This window comes from Pseudophryne corroboree, chromosome 2, assembly GCF_028390025.1.
Source record: "Pseudophryne corroboree isolate aPseCor3 chromosome 2, aPseCor3.hap2, whole genome shotgun sequence".
NCBI classification, from domain to species: Eukaryota; Metazoa; Chordata; class Amphibia; order Anura; family Myobatrachidae; genus Pseudophryne; species Pseudophryne corroboree.
In genome coordinates, this window is record NC_086445.1 from 161,937,344 (window position 1) to 161,951,354 (window position 14,011).

The 14,011-nt window shown below is 46.0% G+C and overlaps 1 protein-coding gene across 3 annotated transcripts in view; it reads left to right on the plus strand.

Annotated features, from left to right (window-relative positions):
• Positions 1–1,241: 1,241 nt before the first annotated feature.
• Positions 1,242–14,011, plus strand: part of NEK3 (NIMA related kinase 3) — a 139,914-nt gene continuing 127,144 nt past the window's right edge. Inside the window, exons 1-2 of one of the 3 annotated variants that reach the window (XM_063951935.1) lie at positions 1,242–1,403; positions 9,405–9,478. The gene's annotated coding sequence lies outside the window, so the exon portion shown is untranslated. The remainder of the gene's footprint in view (positions 1,404–9,404; positions 9,479–14,011) is intronic. The other 2 variants (XM_063951934.1, XM_063951936.1) reach the window with 2 other exon arrangements.

The window sequence follows — 14,011 nt, forward strand, 5'->3', positions numbered from 1 at the left end:
TACTGCCAGTATCAACCAAGACCCAGATATCCCAGCCTTAAATCTGTACCATCAGACGAAACAGGGTAGTTTCAGCTGGGGAAATAATTCCAGTCACCATACTGACTACAGGTCGTGCTGTTTTTCCTGAGCTGCAATCCACCACCTCACCCTGCTTTAGGCACTTATGCCATGCATGACTGGACTCCCTGCACTCAAAACATATGACTGGAGATGGGCTGTTTGGTTTAACAATGGGGATCTGGGTACTGGGCTTAGGTTGTAACCCTTGCTTAGCTTTATAAAATTTTCCCAGGGTCAGGTACCTCTCAATCACCACTGCTAACTCCTCAATTGTCTGGGGGTCGGCCTGCAGGGCCCAGTGTTTTACACCACGGCCTAATACCCATATAGCCTGGTCTAGAGCCACTGCTTCCACTACCCGCTGAGCAGAGTTTCTATCTGTCTGTAACCAGGTTTTACTCAGTCTGGCCAATTACGCCAGATTGACCATTGGAGGCTCAGATGGGTTCAGCTGCAACTCATGATATTCTTGGGCTTTGTGTGGACCCGTCACCCCAATCATGTTGAGTATAGCCTCCTTCAAGCAAGGATAGGAGCTGGCTTCAGACACCTTTAACTCAACATAGGCTCTCGGTGACTCCCCTGTGCAATAAAGAGATAATCTAACCCTTGATTTCTGGTATCAAATTTGTCGCACAAGACTAGTTAACCCTTGCAAAACTACAGCTACTTATTCAAAATGGTAAAATATGGTATGTGTGCCCACTTTGCCAGTGTATTACATGCCCAAAACAGCGATGGGCCAAGCAAATTACAAGTGGGTCATATGCAAGTGACCACACTCTGATGAATTCAGGTGTCAAATTTGTGGCTCAAGACTAGTTAACCCTTGCAAAACCCAATTTTCTGAATAAGAAGCTGGAGCTCGATTAAGAAGTGAATAAGAAGCTGGGCGAATAAGAAGCTAACTTCAGCCTCGTCAACATCATATCATTTGCATGTTGTCTAGTGTGTACACAGCATTACTACATCACCCCCCTGGTGTGCTTTATGGTGTGTATGTACACCCATGCTATGTATTTGTATGTGTTCTGCTGGAGATTCTCTTCCCATTGCACACAGTAATACAGCCATAACAGAGGTGTAACACAAAGCAGCCATACAGCAGACTCTATGGGAGGAGATGTCCCCACAGCAAGAGATCTCATTTGCTGAGAACACCCAGGAAACAGTCTGTGCACTGCCCACCATCTATTACTGGGCTGGCTGCTGCAGCTGCTGGGGCACAATAACCTTCTAGCACTGTGCAGTGTGCTCTGTCTGTATACACAGCAACACGGCACAATGCTCAGCATGACACAGACTAGGGAATAGCAGCCGTCAGGCCCTGATTTCTGCAGGTAAGTCCTATTCTGTATTATCACCCCTGATATCTGCTTGTACTTATATCCTGCGCAGTATGACCATGCATTTAATTATACACTGATTACAGTGTAAGCATTCATACAGTGTATAGCTATTATATGTGTATACAGCCAGAGCAAAGAACCTGGTATATTTTACAAATGCTTATTCTGTTTCTTATGTAATGAAACACTAGGTTCCTTGTAAACTGATAAATGCTAATATTCTTTTCATTTATACATTTATATGATATAATGGGATTGGGTTTGTTTTGGCAACATTCATCATCCTGAAATTCTTAAGGCCTGATGTACTTAAAGCAAAATGCAGCCAAAACTCCAGAAACTGCAGTTTTCTGAGTTTTGGCTGCTAACCTCTGCTAATGGGGCCAAGTTCTGGAAAGTATTGCATCCTGTAGTTAGTAGTTACAGGATGCAATACTTTCCAGAACTTGGCCCCATTAGGTAATGGTAGATGCTAGAATCAAGTGGGCTAAAGGACCTCTGATGTCAGGGGGAGGAGCCACGACACGAGGGGGAGGCCACCAACTACTACCTTCGCTCGCCACCGCGCCCGAAGCGAGCCCGCGAGGGTACATTTCAAGTACCCTATACAAAAAATTATATGGTTTTGCGCCAATTTTTAACGGTAGATGGGAAATTTCAGTTATACAGTTCTTACTGTGAATAGTTCATTCGTCTTCTTAAGTATATTGACTCATCAGATAGGGATGTTCACATGGAAAAAGAACACAAACAAAATGTCCCAATGTATAGTATTGTTTTGATGGTAACAGTCAAAAAGATAGAAGAATATGGGATATATTCAGATCCTCCACTTTGTGGTGATGGAAGACATAATGGGATCACCCAAATAAGTGCGATGGTCAGGGAAAATGATGCTCACTTCAAAGCTTACTTTCAAAAAGTCTGGTCCATGCATATAAAGGTATCTTTAAATGGGTCCTGGGATGGCGTCCTCTAATGGGTATTAATACCGCCCCTCCACAAGATATATATGGAAAACGGGAACAAGAAAGATGCTCCAATGTGTAGTACAGTAATGAACTTATTTTTAAAATGGAGAATACAATAACCTTAAAACCGTGATGTTAGTAGGTAAGGGTCACCCACGAAGTGTGTCTCAATAATAAATGATGCTCACTTTAATGCTTACATAAAAGCGATGAATCCTTACATATAAAGGTATCTTTTGAGATTCTTTATCATCTATTCATCTGGTATGAAAACGTACATGTATGCTTACTTGAATTTAGCGTTGTCCACTCCTATAGCGGTTTCTTTCAGATCTCTTGAATTTAGCGTTGTCCACTCCTATAGCGGTTTCTTTCAGATCTCCTTCCCCATGTGTATGGAAGTAGGATAAAAACCGTTTGTATATAAAAACGGACTCCCAACATGACCCTCTCCAGGAGAGACATCTGTTGGGAGATGATAAAGAATATCGAAAGATACCTTTATATGTATGGATTCATCGCTTTTATGTAAGCATTAAAGTGAGCATCATTTATTATTGAGACACACTTCGTGGGTGACCCTTACCTACTAACATCACGGTTTTAAGGTTATTGTATTCTCCATTTTAAAAATAAGTTCATTACTGTACTACACATTGGAGCATCTTTCTTGTTCCCGTTTTCCATATATATCTTGTGGAGGGGCGGTATTAATACCCATTAGAGGACGCCATCCCAGGACCCATTTAAAGATACCTTTATATGCATGGACCAGACTTTTTGAAAGTAAGCTTTGAAGTGAGCATCATTTTCCCTGACCATCGCACTTATTTGGGTGATCCCATTATGTCTTCCATCACCGCAAAGTGGAGGATCTGAATATATCCCATTTCTCTGACGTCCTAGTGGATGCTGGGACTCCGTAAGGACCATGGGGAATAGCGGCTCCGCAGGAGACAGGGCACAAAATAAAAGCTTAAGGATCAGGTGGTGTGCACTGGCTCCTCCCCCTATGACCCTCCTCCAAGCCTCAGTTAGATTTTTGTGCCCGGCCGAGAAGGGTGCAATCTAGGTGGCTCTCCTGAGCTGCTTAGAATAAAAGTTTAGTTTAGGTTTTTTTTTTTTTTTCAGTGAGTCCTGCTGGCAACAGGCTCACTGCATCGTGGGACTAAGGGGAGAAGAAGCGAACTCACCTGCGTGCAGAGTGGATTGGGCTTCTTAGGCTACTGGACATTAGCTCCAGAGGGACGATCACAGGTACAGCCTGGATGGGTCACCGGAGCCGCGCCGCCGTCCCCCTTACAGAGCCAGAAGAGACGAAGAGGTCCGGTGAAATCGGCGGCAGAAGACATCCTGTCTTCAGACTAAGGTAGCGCACAGCACCGCAGCTGTGCGCCATTGCTCTCAGCACACTTCACACTCCGGTCACTGAGGGTGCAGGGCGCTGGGGGGGAGCGCCCTGAGACGCAATATAACAGTATATACCTTAGGTGGCAAAAAGAATACATCACATATAGCTCCTGGGCTATATGGATGTATTTTAACCCCTGCCATTTTTACACAAAAAAGCGGGAGATAAGGACGTCGTGAAGGGGCGGAGCCTATCTCCTCAGCACACAAGCGCCATTTTCCCTCACAGCTCCGCTGGAAGGACGGCTCCCTGACTCTCCCCTGCAGTCCTGCTTCAGAATCAGGGTAAAAAAGAGAAGGGGGGGCATTTTTGGCAGCAAATAACGATAATAACAGCAGCTATAAGGGAATAACACTTATATAAGGTTATCCCTGTATATATATAGCGCTGGGTGTGTGCTGGCAGACTCTCCCTCTGTCTCTCTAAAGGGCTAAGTGGGGTCCTGTCCTCTATCAGAGCATTCCCGGTGTGTGTGCTGTGTGTCGGTACGCGTGTGTCGACATGTATGAGGAGGAAAATGATGTGGAGGCGGAGTAGTTGCCTGTGTTGGTGATGTCACCCCCTAGGGAGTCGACACCTGACTGGATGATTGTATTTAAACAATTAAGTGATAATGTCAGCAATTTGCAAAAAACTGTTGACGACATGAGACAGCCGGCAAATCAATTAGTGCCTGTCCAGGCGTATCAGACACCGTCAGGGGCGCTAAAACGCCTGTTACCTCAGTGGGTCGACACAGACCCTGACACAGATACTGAGTCTAGTGTCGACGGTGACGAGACAAACGTAATGTCCAGTAGGGCCACACGTTACATGATCACGGCAATGAAAGAGGCATTGAACCTTTATGACACTACAAGTACCACAAAGAAGGGTATTATGTGGGGTGTGAAAAAACTACCAATAGTTTTTCCTGAGTCAGAGGAAATAAATGAGGTGTGTGATAAAGCGTGGGTTTCCCCCGATAAAAAAACAGCTAATTTCTAATAAATTATTAGCATTATATCCCTTCCCGCCAGAGGTTAGGGCGCGTTGGGAAACACCCCCTAGGGTAGATAAGGCGCTCACACGTTTATCTAAACAAGTAGCGTTACCGTCTCCTGATACGGCCACCCTCAAAGAACCAGCTGATAGAAGGCTGGAAAATATCCTAAAAAGTATATACACACATACTGGTGTTATACTGCGACCAGCAATCGCCTCAGCCTGGATGTGCAGTGCTGGAGTCGCATGGTCGGATTCCCTGACTGAGAATATTGATACCCTGGATAGGGACAATATTTTGTTAACTATAGAACATTTAAAGGATGCATTGCTATATATGCGTGATGCACAGAGGGATATTTGCACCCTGGCATCAAGAGTAAGTGCTATGTCCATCTCTGCCAGAAGAGCGTTATGGACGCGACAGTGGTCAGGGGATGCGGATTCCAAACGGCACATGGAAGTATTGCCGTATAAAGGGGAGGAGTTATTTGGGGCTGGTCTATCGGACCTGGTGGCCACGGCAACGGCTGGGAAATCCACCTTTTTACCCCAGGTCACTTCACATCAGCAGAAAAAGACACCGTCTTTTCAAACTCAGTCCTTTCGTTCCCATAAGTACAAGCGAGCAAAAGGCCACTCCTTTCTGCCCCGGGGCAGAGGAAGAGGAAAAAGACTGCACCGTGCAGCCGCTTCCCAGGAGCAGAAGCCCTCCCCTGCTTCTGCCAAGTCTTCAGCATGACGCTGGGGCTTTACAAGCAGACTCAGATATGGTGGGGGCCCGTCTCAAGAATTTCAACGCGCAGTGGGCTCACTCGCAAGTGGATCCCTGGATTCTACAGGTAGTATCGCAGGGGTACAAACTGGAATTCGAGGCGTTTCCCCCTCGTCGGTTCCTGAAGTCTGCTTTACCAAAGTCTCCCTCCGACAGGGAGGCAGTTTTGGAAGCCATTCACAAGCTGTATTCCCAGCAGGTGATAATCAAGGTACCCCTCCTGCAACAGGGAAAGGGGTATTATTCCACGCTGTTTGTGGTACCGAAGCCGGACGGCTCGGTGAGACCAATTTTAAATCTGAAATCCTTGAACACTTACATAAAAAGGTTCAAATTCAAGATGGAGTCACTCAGAGCAGTGATAGCGAACCTGGAAGAAGGGGACTATATGGTGTCTCTGGACATCAAAGATGCTTATCTCCACGTCCCAATATACCCTTCTCACCAAGGGTACCTCAGGTTTGTAGTACAAAACTGTCATTATCAGTTTCAGACGCTGCCGTTTGGATTGTCCACGGCACCTCAGGTCTTTACCAAGGTAATGGCCGAAATGATGATTCTTCTACGAAGAAAAGACATTTTAATTATCCCTTACTTGGACGATCTCCTGATAAGGGCAAGATCCAGGGAACAGTTAGAAGTCGGAGTAGCACTATCTCAGGTAGTGTTACGTCAGCACGGGTGGATTCTAAATATTCCAAAATCGCAGCTGATTCCAACGACACGTCTACTGTTCCTAGGAATGATTCTGGACACAGTCCAGAAGAAGGTGTTTCTCCCGGAGGAGAAGGCCAGGGAGTTATCCGAGCTAGTCAGGAACCTCCTAAAACCAGGCCAGGTCTCAGTGCATCAGTGCACGAGGGTCCTGGGAAAAATGGTGGCTTCTTACGAAGCGATTCCATTCGGAAGATTCCATGCAAGAACGTTTCAGTGGGATCTACTGGACAAATGGTCCGGATCGCATCTGCAGATGCATCAGCGGATAACCCTGTCGCCAAGGACAAGGGTGTCTCTCCTGTGGTGGCTGCAGAGTGCTCATCTACTAGAGGGCCGCAGATTTGGCATTCAGGATTGGATCCTGGTAACCACGGATGCCAGCCTGAGAGGCTGGGGAGCAGTCACACAGGGAAGGAATTTCCAGGGCTTGTGGTCAAGCATGGAAACATCTCTTCATATAAACATTCTGGAACTAAGGGCCATTTACAATGCCCTAAGTCAAGCAAAACCTCTGCTTCAGGGTCAGGCGGTGTTGATCCAATCGGACAACATCACGTCAGTCGCCCACGTAAACAGACAGGGCGGCACGAGAAGCAGGAGGGCAATGGCAGAAGCTGCAAGGATTCTTCGCTGGGCGGAAAATCATGTGATAGCACTGTCAGCAGTGTTCATTCCGGGAGTGGACAACTGGGAAGCAGACTTCCTCAGCAGACACGACCTTCACCCGGGAGAGTGGGGACTTCACCCAGAAGTCTTCCACCTGATTGTAAACCGTTGGGAAAAACCAAAGGTGGACATGATGGCGTCACGTCTAAACAAAAAACTGGACAGATATTGCGCCAGGTCAAGGGACCCTCAGGCAATAGCAGTGGACGCTCTGGTAACGCCGTGGGTGTACCAGTCAGTGTATGTGTTCCCTCCTCTGCCTCTCATACCAAAAGTACTGAGAATCATAAGAAGGAGAGGAGTAAGAACTATACTCGTGGTTCCGGATTGGCCAAGAAGGACTTGGTACCCGGAACTTCAAGAGATGCTCACGGACGAACCATGGCCTCTACCTCTAAGAAAGGACCTGCTACTGCAGGGGCCTTGTCTGTTCCAAGACTTACCGCTGCTGCGTTTGACGGCATGGCGGTTGAACGCCGGATCCTGAGGGAAAAAGGCATTCCAGAAGAAGTCATCCCTACTCTGGTCAAAGCCAGGAAGGACGTAACCGCAAAACATTATCACCGCATTTGGCGTAAATATGTTGCGTGGTGTGAGGCCAAGAAGGCCCCTACAGAGGAATTTCAACTGGGTCGTTTCCTTCATTTCCTGCAAACAGGACTGTCTATGGGCCTAAAATTAGGGTCCATTAAGGTTCAAATTTCGGCCCTGTCGATTTTCTTCCAGAAAGAACTGGCTTCAGTACCTGAAGTTCAGACATTTGTAAAAGGGGTGCTGCACATACAGCCTCCTTTTGTGCCTCCAGTGGCACCTTGGGATCTCAATGTTGTGTTGAGTTTTCTAAAGTCACATTGGTTTGAACCACTTTCCACTGTGGACTTAAAATATCTCACATGGAAGGTGTCGATGCTGTTAGCCTTGGCTTCAGCTAGGCGTGTGTCAGAATTGGCGGCTTTATCATATAAAAGCCCTTACTTAATTTTTCATTCTGACAGGGCGGAATTGAGGACTCGTCCTCAATTTCTACCTAAGGTGGTTTCTGCATTTCACATGAACCAACCTATTGTGGTACCTGCGGCTACCAGGGACTTAGAGGACTCTAAGTTGCTTGACGTTGTCAGGGCCTTGAAAATATATGTTTCCAGGACGGCTGGAGTCAGAAAATCTGACTCGCTGTTTATCCTGTATGCACCCAACAAGCTGGGTGCTCCTGCTTCAAAGCAGACGATTGCTCGTTGGATTTGTAGTACAATTCAGCTTGCACATTCTGTGGCAGGATTGCCACAGCCAAAATCAGTAAAAGCCCATTCCACAAGGAAAGTGGGCTCATCTTGGGCGGCTGCCCGAGGGGTCTCGGCTTTACAACTTTGCCGAGCAGCTACTTGGTCAGGGGCAAACACGTTTGCTAAATTCTACAAATTTGATACCCTGGCTGAGGAGGACCTGGAGTTCTCTCATTCGGTGCTGCAGAGTCATCCGCACTCTCCCGCCCGTTTGGGAGCTTTGGTATAATCCCCATGGTCCTTACGGAGTCCCAGCATCCACTAGGACGTCAGAGAAAATAAGATTTTACTTACCGATAAATCTATTTCTCGTAGTCCGTAGTGGATGCTGGGCGCCCATCCCTAGTGCGGATTGTCTGCAATACTTGTATATAGTTATTGTTACAAAAATTCGGGTTATTATTGTTGTGAGCCATCTTTTCAGAGGCTCCTTTGCGTTTATCATACTGTTAACTGGGTTCAGATCACAAGTTGTACGGTGTGATTGGTGTGGCTGGTATGAGTTTTACCCGGGATTCAATATCCTTCCTTATTATGTACGCTCGTCCGGGCACAGTATCCTAACTGAGGCTTGGAGGAGGGTCATAGGGGGAGGAGCCAGTGCACACCACCTGATCCTTAAGCTTTTATTTTGTGCCCTGTCTCCTGCGGAGCCGCTATTCCCCATGGTCCTTACGGAGTCCCAGCATCCACTACGGACTACGAGAAATAGATTTATCGGTAAGTAAAATCTTATTATTCTTCTATCTTTTTGACTGTTACCATCAAAACAATACTATACATTGGGACATTTTGTTTGTGTTCTTTTTCCATGTGAACATCCCTATCTGATGAGTCAATATACTTAATAAGACGAATGAACTATTCACAGTAAGAACTGTATAACTGAAATTTTCCATCTACCGTTAAAAATTGGCGCAAAACAATATCATTTTTTGTATTGTATACTTGTTTTTTCTGGTTTTGATAACACCAGAAGGTATTGATTGCTGCCTTTTGTTGTCCAGCGCAGAGTTGTATTTCTTCTTTTGGTTATTTCAAGTACCTTGTTCGGTCATGGCTCCTCCCACTGGTGACACAGCTCCTCCCCCTGGTGACGTCAGAGATCCCTTCTCCAACTTGGTTTTAGACCTAACCATTAGGTGATGGCGTTGTCTGATAAAAGCCTATGGTTTCTCTTTGCAGTTTCCCCATTGGCACAACACTAAAGACTTTGGGGTCTGTTTACTAATCCTTGGATGGAGGTAAATTGGCTGAAGGTAAAGTACCAGCCAATCAGCTCCTAACTGTCATTTTTAAAACACAGCCTGTAGCTTGGCAGTTAGGAGTAGTGATGAGCGGGTTCGGTTCCTCGGAAACCGAACTCCCCCGAACTTCACCCATTTTACACGGGTCCGAGGCATACTCGGATTCTCCCGTATGGCTCGGTTAACCCGAGCGCGCCCGAACGTCATCATCCCGCTGTCGGATTCTCGCGAGATTCGGATTCTATATAAGGTGCCGCGCGCCGCCGCCATTTTCACTCGTGCATTGGAAATGTTAGGGAGAGGACGTGGCTGGCGTCCTCTCCGTTTATTAATGTTGATGCAAATATTTGTGCTTATTGCTTAATTGTGGGGACTGGGGAGCAGCTGTATTATATAGGAGGAGTACAGTGCAGAGTTTTGCTGATCATTGACCACCAGTTTTATTCGTTCTCTGCCTGAAAAACGCTCCATATCTGTGCTCAGTGTGCTGCATATATTTGTGCTCACACTGCTTTATTGTGGGGACTGGGGACCAGCAGTATTATATAGGAGGAGTACAGTGCAGAGTTTTGCTGACAGTGACCACCAGTATATAGAGCAGTACGGTACGGAAGGCCACTGCTCTACCTACCTCTGTGTCGTCAAGTATACTATCCATCTAGATTCTATACCTGTGGTGCAGTTTAGTTTTGCAGTTTGCTGACAGTGACCACCAGTATATATATATATATATATATATATATATAGCAGTACGGTACGGAAGGCCACTGCTCTACCTACCTCTGTGTCGTCAAGTATACTATCCATCTAGATTCTATACCTGTGGTGCATTTTAGTTTTGCAGTTTGCTGACAGTGACCACCAGTGTATATATATATATATATATATATATATATATATAGCAGTACGGTACGGAAGGCCACTACTCTACCTACCTCTATGTCATCAAGTATACTATCCATCTAGATTCTATACCTGTGGTGCATTTTAGTTTTGCAGTTTGCTGACAGTGACCACCAGTATATATATATATATACATATATATATATATATATATATATATATATATATATATAGCAGTACGGTACGGAAGGCCACTGCTCCACCTACCTCTGTGTCGTCAAGTATACTATCCATCCATACCTGTGGTGCATTTCAGTTGTGCGCAGTATATATAGTAGTAGGCCATTGCTATTGATACTGGCATATAATTCCACACATTAAAAAATGGAGAACAAAAATGTGAAGGGTAAAATAGGGAAAGATCAAGATCCACTTCCACCTCGTGCTGAAGCTGCTGCCACTAGTCATGGCCGAGACGATGAAATGCCATCAACGTCGTCTGCCAAGGCCGATGCCCAATGTCATAGTAGAGAGCATGTAAAATCCAAAAAACAAAAGTTCAGTAAAATAACCCAAAAATCAAAATTAAAAGCGTCTGAGGAGAAGCGTAAACTTGCCAATATGCCATTTACGACACGGAGTGGCAAGGAACGGCTGAGGCCCTGGCCTATGTTCATGGCTAGTGGTTCAGCTTCACATGAGGATGGAAGCACTCATCCTCTCGCTAGAAAACTGCAGTGCCACTCCTAGATAGGCCAGGTGTTTGTGTCGGCCACTTGTGTCGCTTAGCTTAGTCACACAGCGACCTTGGTGCGCCTCTTTTTTTCTTTGCATCATGTGCTGTTTGGGGACTATTTTTTTGAAGTGCCATCCTGCCTGACACTGCAGTGCCACTCCTAGATGGGCCAGGTGTTTGTGTCGGCCACTTGTGTCGCTTAGCTTAGCCATCCAGCGACCTCGGTGCAAATTTTAGGACTAAAAATAATATTGTGAGGTGTTCAGAATAGACTAAAATGAGTGTAAATTATGGTTATTGAGGTTAATAATACTATGGGATCAAAATGACCCCCAAATTCTATGATTTAAGCTGTTTTTGAGGGGTTTTTGTAAAAAAACACCCGAATCCAAAACACACCCGAATCCGACAAAAAATTTTCAGGGAGGTTTTGGCAAAACGCGTCCGAATCCAAAACACGGCCGCGGAACCAAATTCAAAACCAAAACCCGAAAAATTTCCGGTGCACATCACTAGTTAGGAGCTGATTGGCTGGTACTTTATATCCGTCCACTTTATTTCCATCAAAGGCTTAAGGGTCTATTTACTAAGCCTTGGATTAAGATAAAGTGGATGGAGATAAAGTACCAGCCAATCAGCCCCTAACTGTCATTTCTCATACGTCCTAGAGGATGCTGGGAACTCCAAAAGGACCATGGGGTATAGACGGGATCCGCAGGAGACATGGGCACACTATAAGACTTTGAATGGGTGTGAACTGGCTCCTCCCTCTATGCCCCTCCTCCAGACTCCAGTTGGACTCTGTGCCCAGAGAGACTGGACACACACTAGGGGAGCTCTCCTGAGTTTCTCTGAAAATACTTTGTTTTTTTTTTATTTTCAGGGAGACCTGCTGGCTACAGGCTCCCTGCTTCGTGGGAGTGAGGGGAGAGAAGTCAGACCTACTTCTTCTGAGTTCAAGGGCTCTGCTTCTTAGGCTACTGGACACCATTAGCTCCAGAGGGTCTGATCACTCGGTTTGCCTAGCTGCTCGTTCCCAGAGCCGCGCCGTCACCCCCCTCACAGAGCCAGAAGAAAGAAGCCGGGTGAGTATTAGAAGAACAGAAGACTTCAGAGTCTCTGAGGTACCGCGCAGCGGTCGCGCTGTGCGCCATTGCTCTCGCACACAGGCGGCATTACACGGGTGCGGGGGGGGGGGGGCGCCATGGGCAGCAATTTATACCTCATATAATATCCTGGCAAAGCAGTATACAGTGCATAGGCACTGTATACAGACCCCCGCCAGTAAAAAACTGTGAAAAATTAGCGGGACTGCAGCGCGTCAAGCAGGGGGCGTGGCTTAGCCCTCACAACTCTATACAGTGCCATTTTCTCCTCACAGAGACGCTGGCCCGCCAAAACGCTGTGAAATAAACTAACAGTGTAAAACGGAGGGGGGCATAGTTGTTTAGTGCACTATGGGCTCATATAAGATGCACTATATATGTATAAATGTGCGTGTGGTTAATGAGTTGTAAAAAAGTTTCTGTGTTTTCCCTGTCAGGATTCTACCCATTATAGCGATGTAGTACACGTGTGTCGACATGTGTATGGGCTCTGTCACAAACGGCTATGGGATCCCTCTGTCGGCGTTGCCGACTCCTGCTGGTATTTGATTCAGTAAAGGTGTCAGCATGTCGGTAGTTGTAAGCTTTTCTAAAGTAAACACTGTATGGGAAGACACTGGGGTATATTTACTAAGATTCGTAATGTTCAGAATTTGTTTGAAGTTGAAACACGACTGACATCGGTAGTGTGAATTTGCAACTTTTTTATTTTTTTATGACTCATTTACTAAGCGTTCGTAATTTGTGTTTTCGTATTTTCCGATGTCGATGTCATTCGTAATATATTTTATGTGATCGCGGCCGACTCTTGTTTTTGCGGCCGTATTTTGTTGGGCTTTTTACGAATTTGTATCTTTAATTTCCACGGCAGTGTTTTTGACCCTTCCCGGCCGCGTTATTTTCTTACTTTCGTTTTCGTCACTCGTCCGTGATTGGTTGTGTTTGTCATGGAGGAGTGTCTGTGCTCATTAGTATAAAAACGCCCCCAACCAGCCGCACCTCGTGGGTTTAGCTAGTGGAGAGGTGAGAGGAAGTTGGTGTTTTGGAGTTGGTGATTTGTTGGTCGGTTTTGGAGGTTTCTTGTGATTGTTGAGTGCTGTATTGTGTGTGTAAGTAGTCTTGTGGTAATTGTTGTGAAGTCTCTTTAAAGTTTGTGTCATTTTTAGTGTTTGTGCATTTTACTTTCAGTCTATTGTCATTGTGTGTGTGTGTGGTTGGTGTGCAGTGGTAGTGGAGGAGTGTGTTTTGGTCTTTTTTTTTTTATTAGTGTTATTTGTTGTTTGTCATTATGTCCCAATCAGAGGTGAGTGAGAGGGAGGAGGTGAGTGAGGTGGAGGAGGTGAGTGAGGTGGAGGAGGGTGAGGTTGCTGCTGTGGCCTCGAGTGATAGTGACAGTGATGGTGGTGTTGCTCCGCAGCCACGCACCACTACCAAGATGGGCAGAAATGTTAAATTTAGCTTTGCGGAAAATATGGCTTTGGTGCATGAGTTGATGCCCCATCATTGCCAGCTGTTTGGGCGTGATGCGGCCAAGGTGCCTTCGCGCAGGAAAACTGTTCTGTGGGGGAAGGTAGTAGCGGCAATAAACAGTGAGGGTGTGGTGAAGAGGACCGAGGACACGTGTCGGAAGAGATTCTACGACATCAATCGCTGTGTCAAGGCCAAGATGGCAAAGGAGGCTAAGTCAGCCAGGCAAACAGGGGGTGGCCATCCCTTTATAGCGTCTTATCGGGAGTGGGAGAAACCTGTGCGGACCCTTATTCCGCATGAAGTTGTTGGTGCGACTAATGTGCGGGATTCGGATCGTCCTAGGCCTGATGGTGAGGTTTTTTTTACCAATCTGTTATATCTGCATATGTG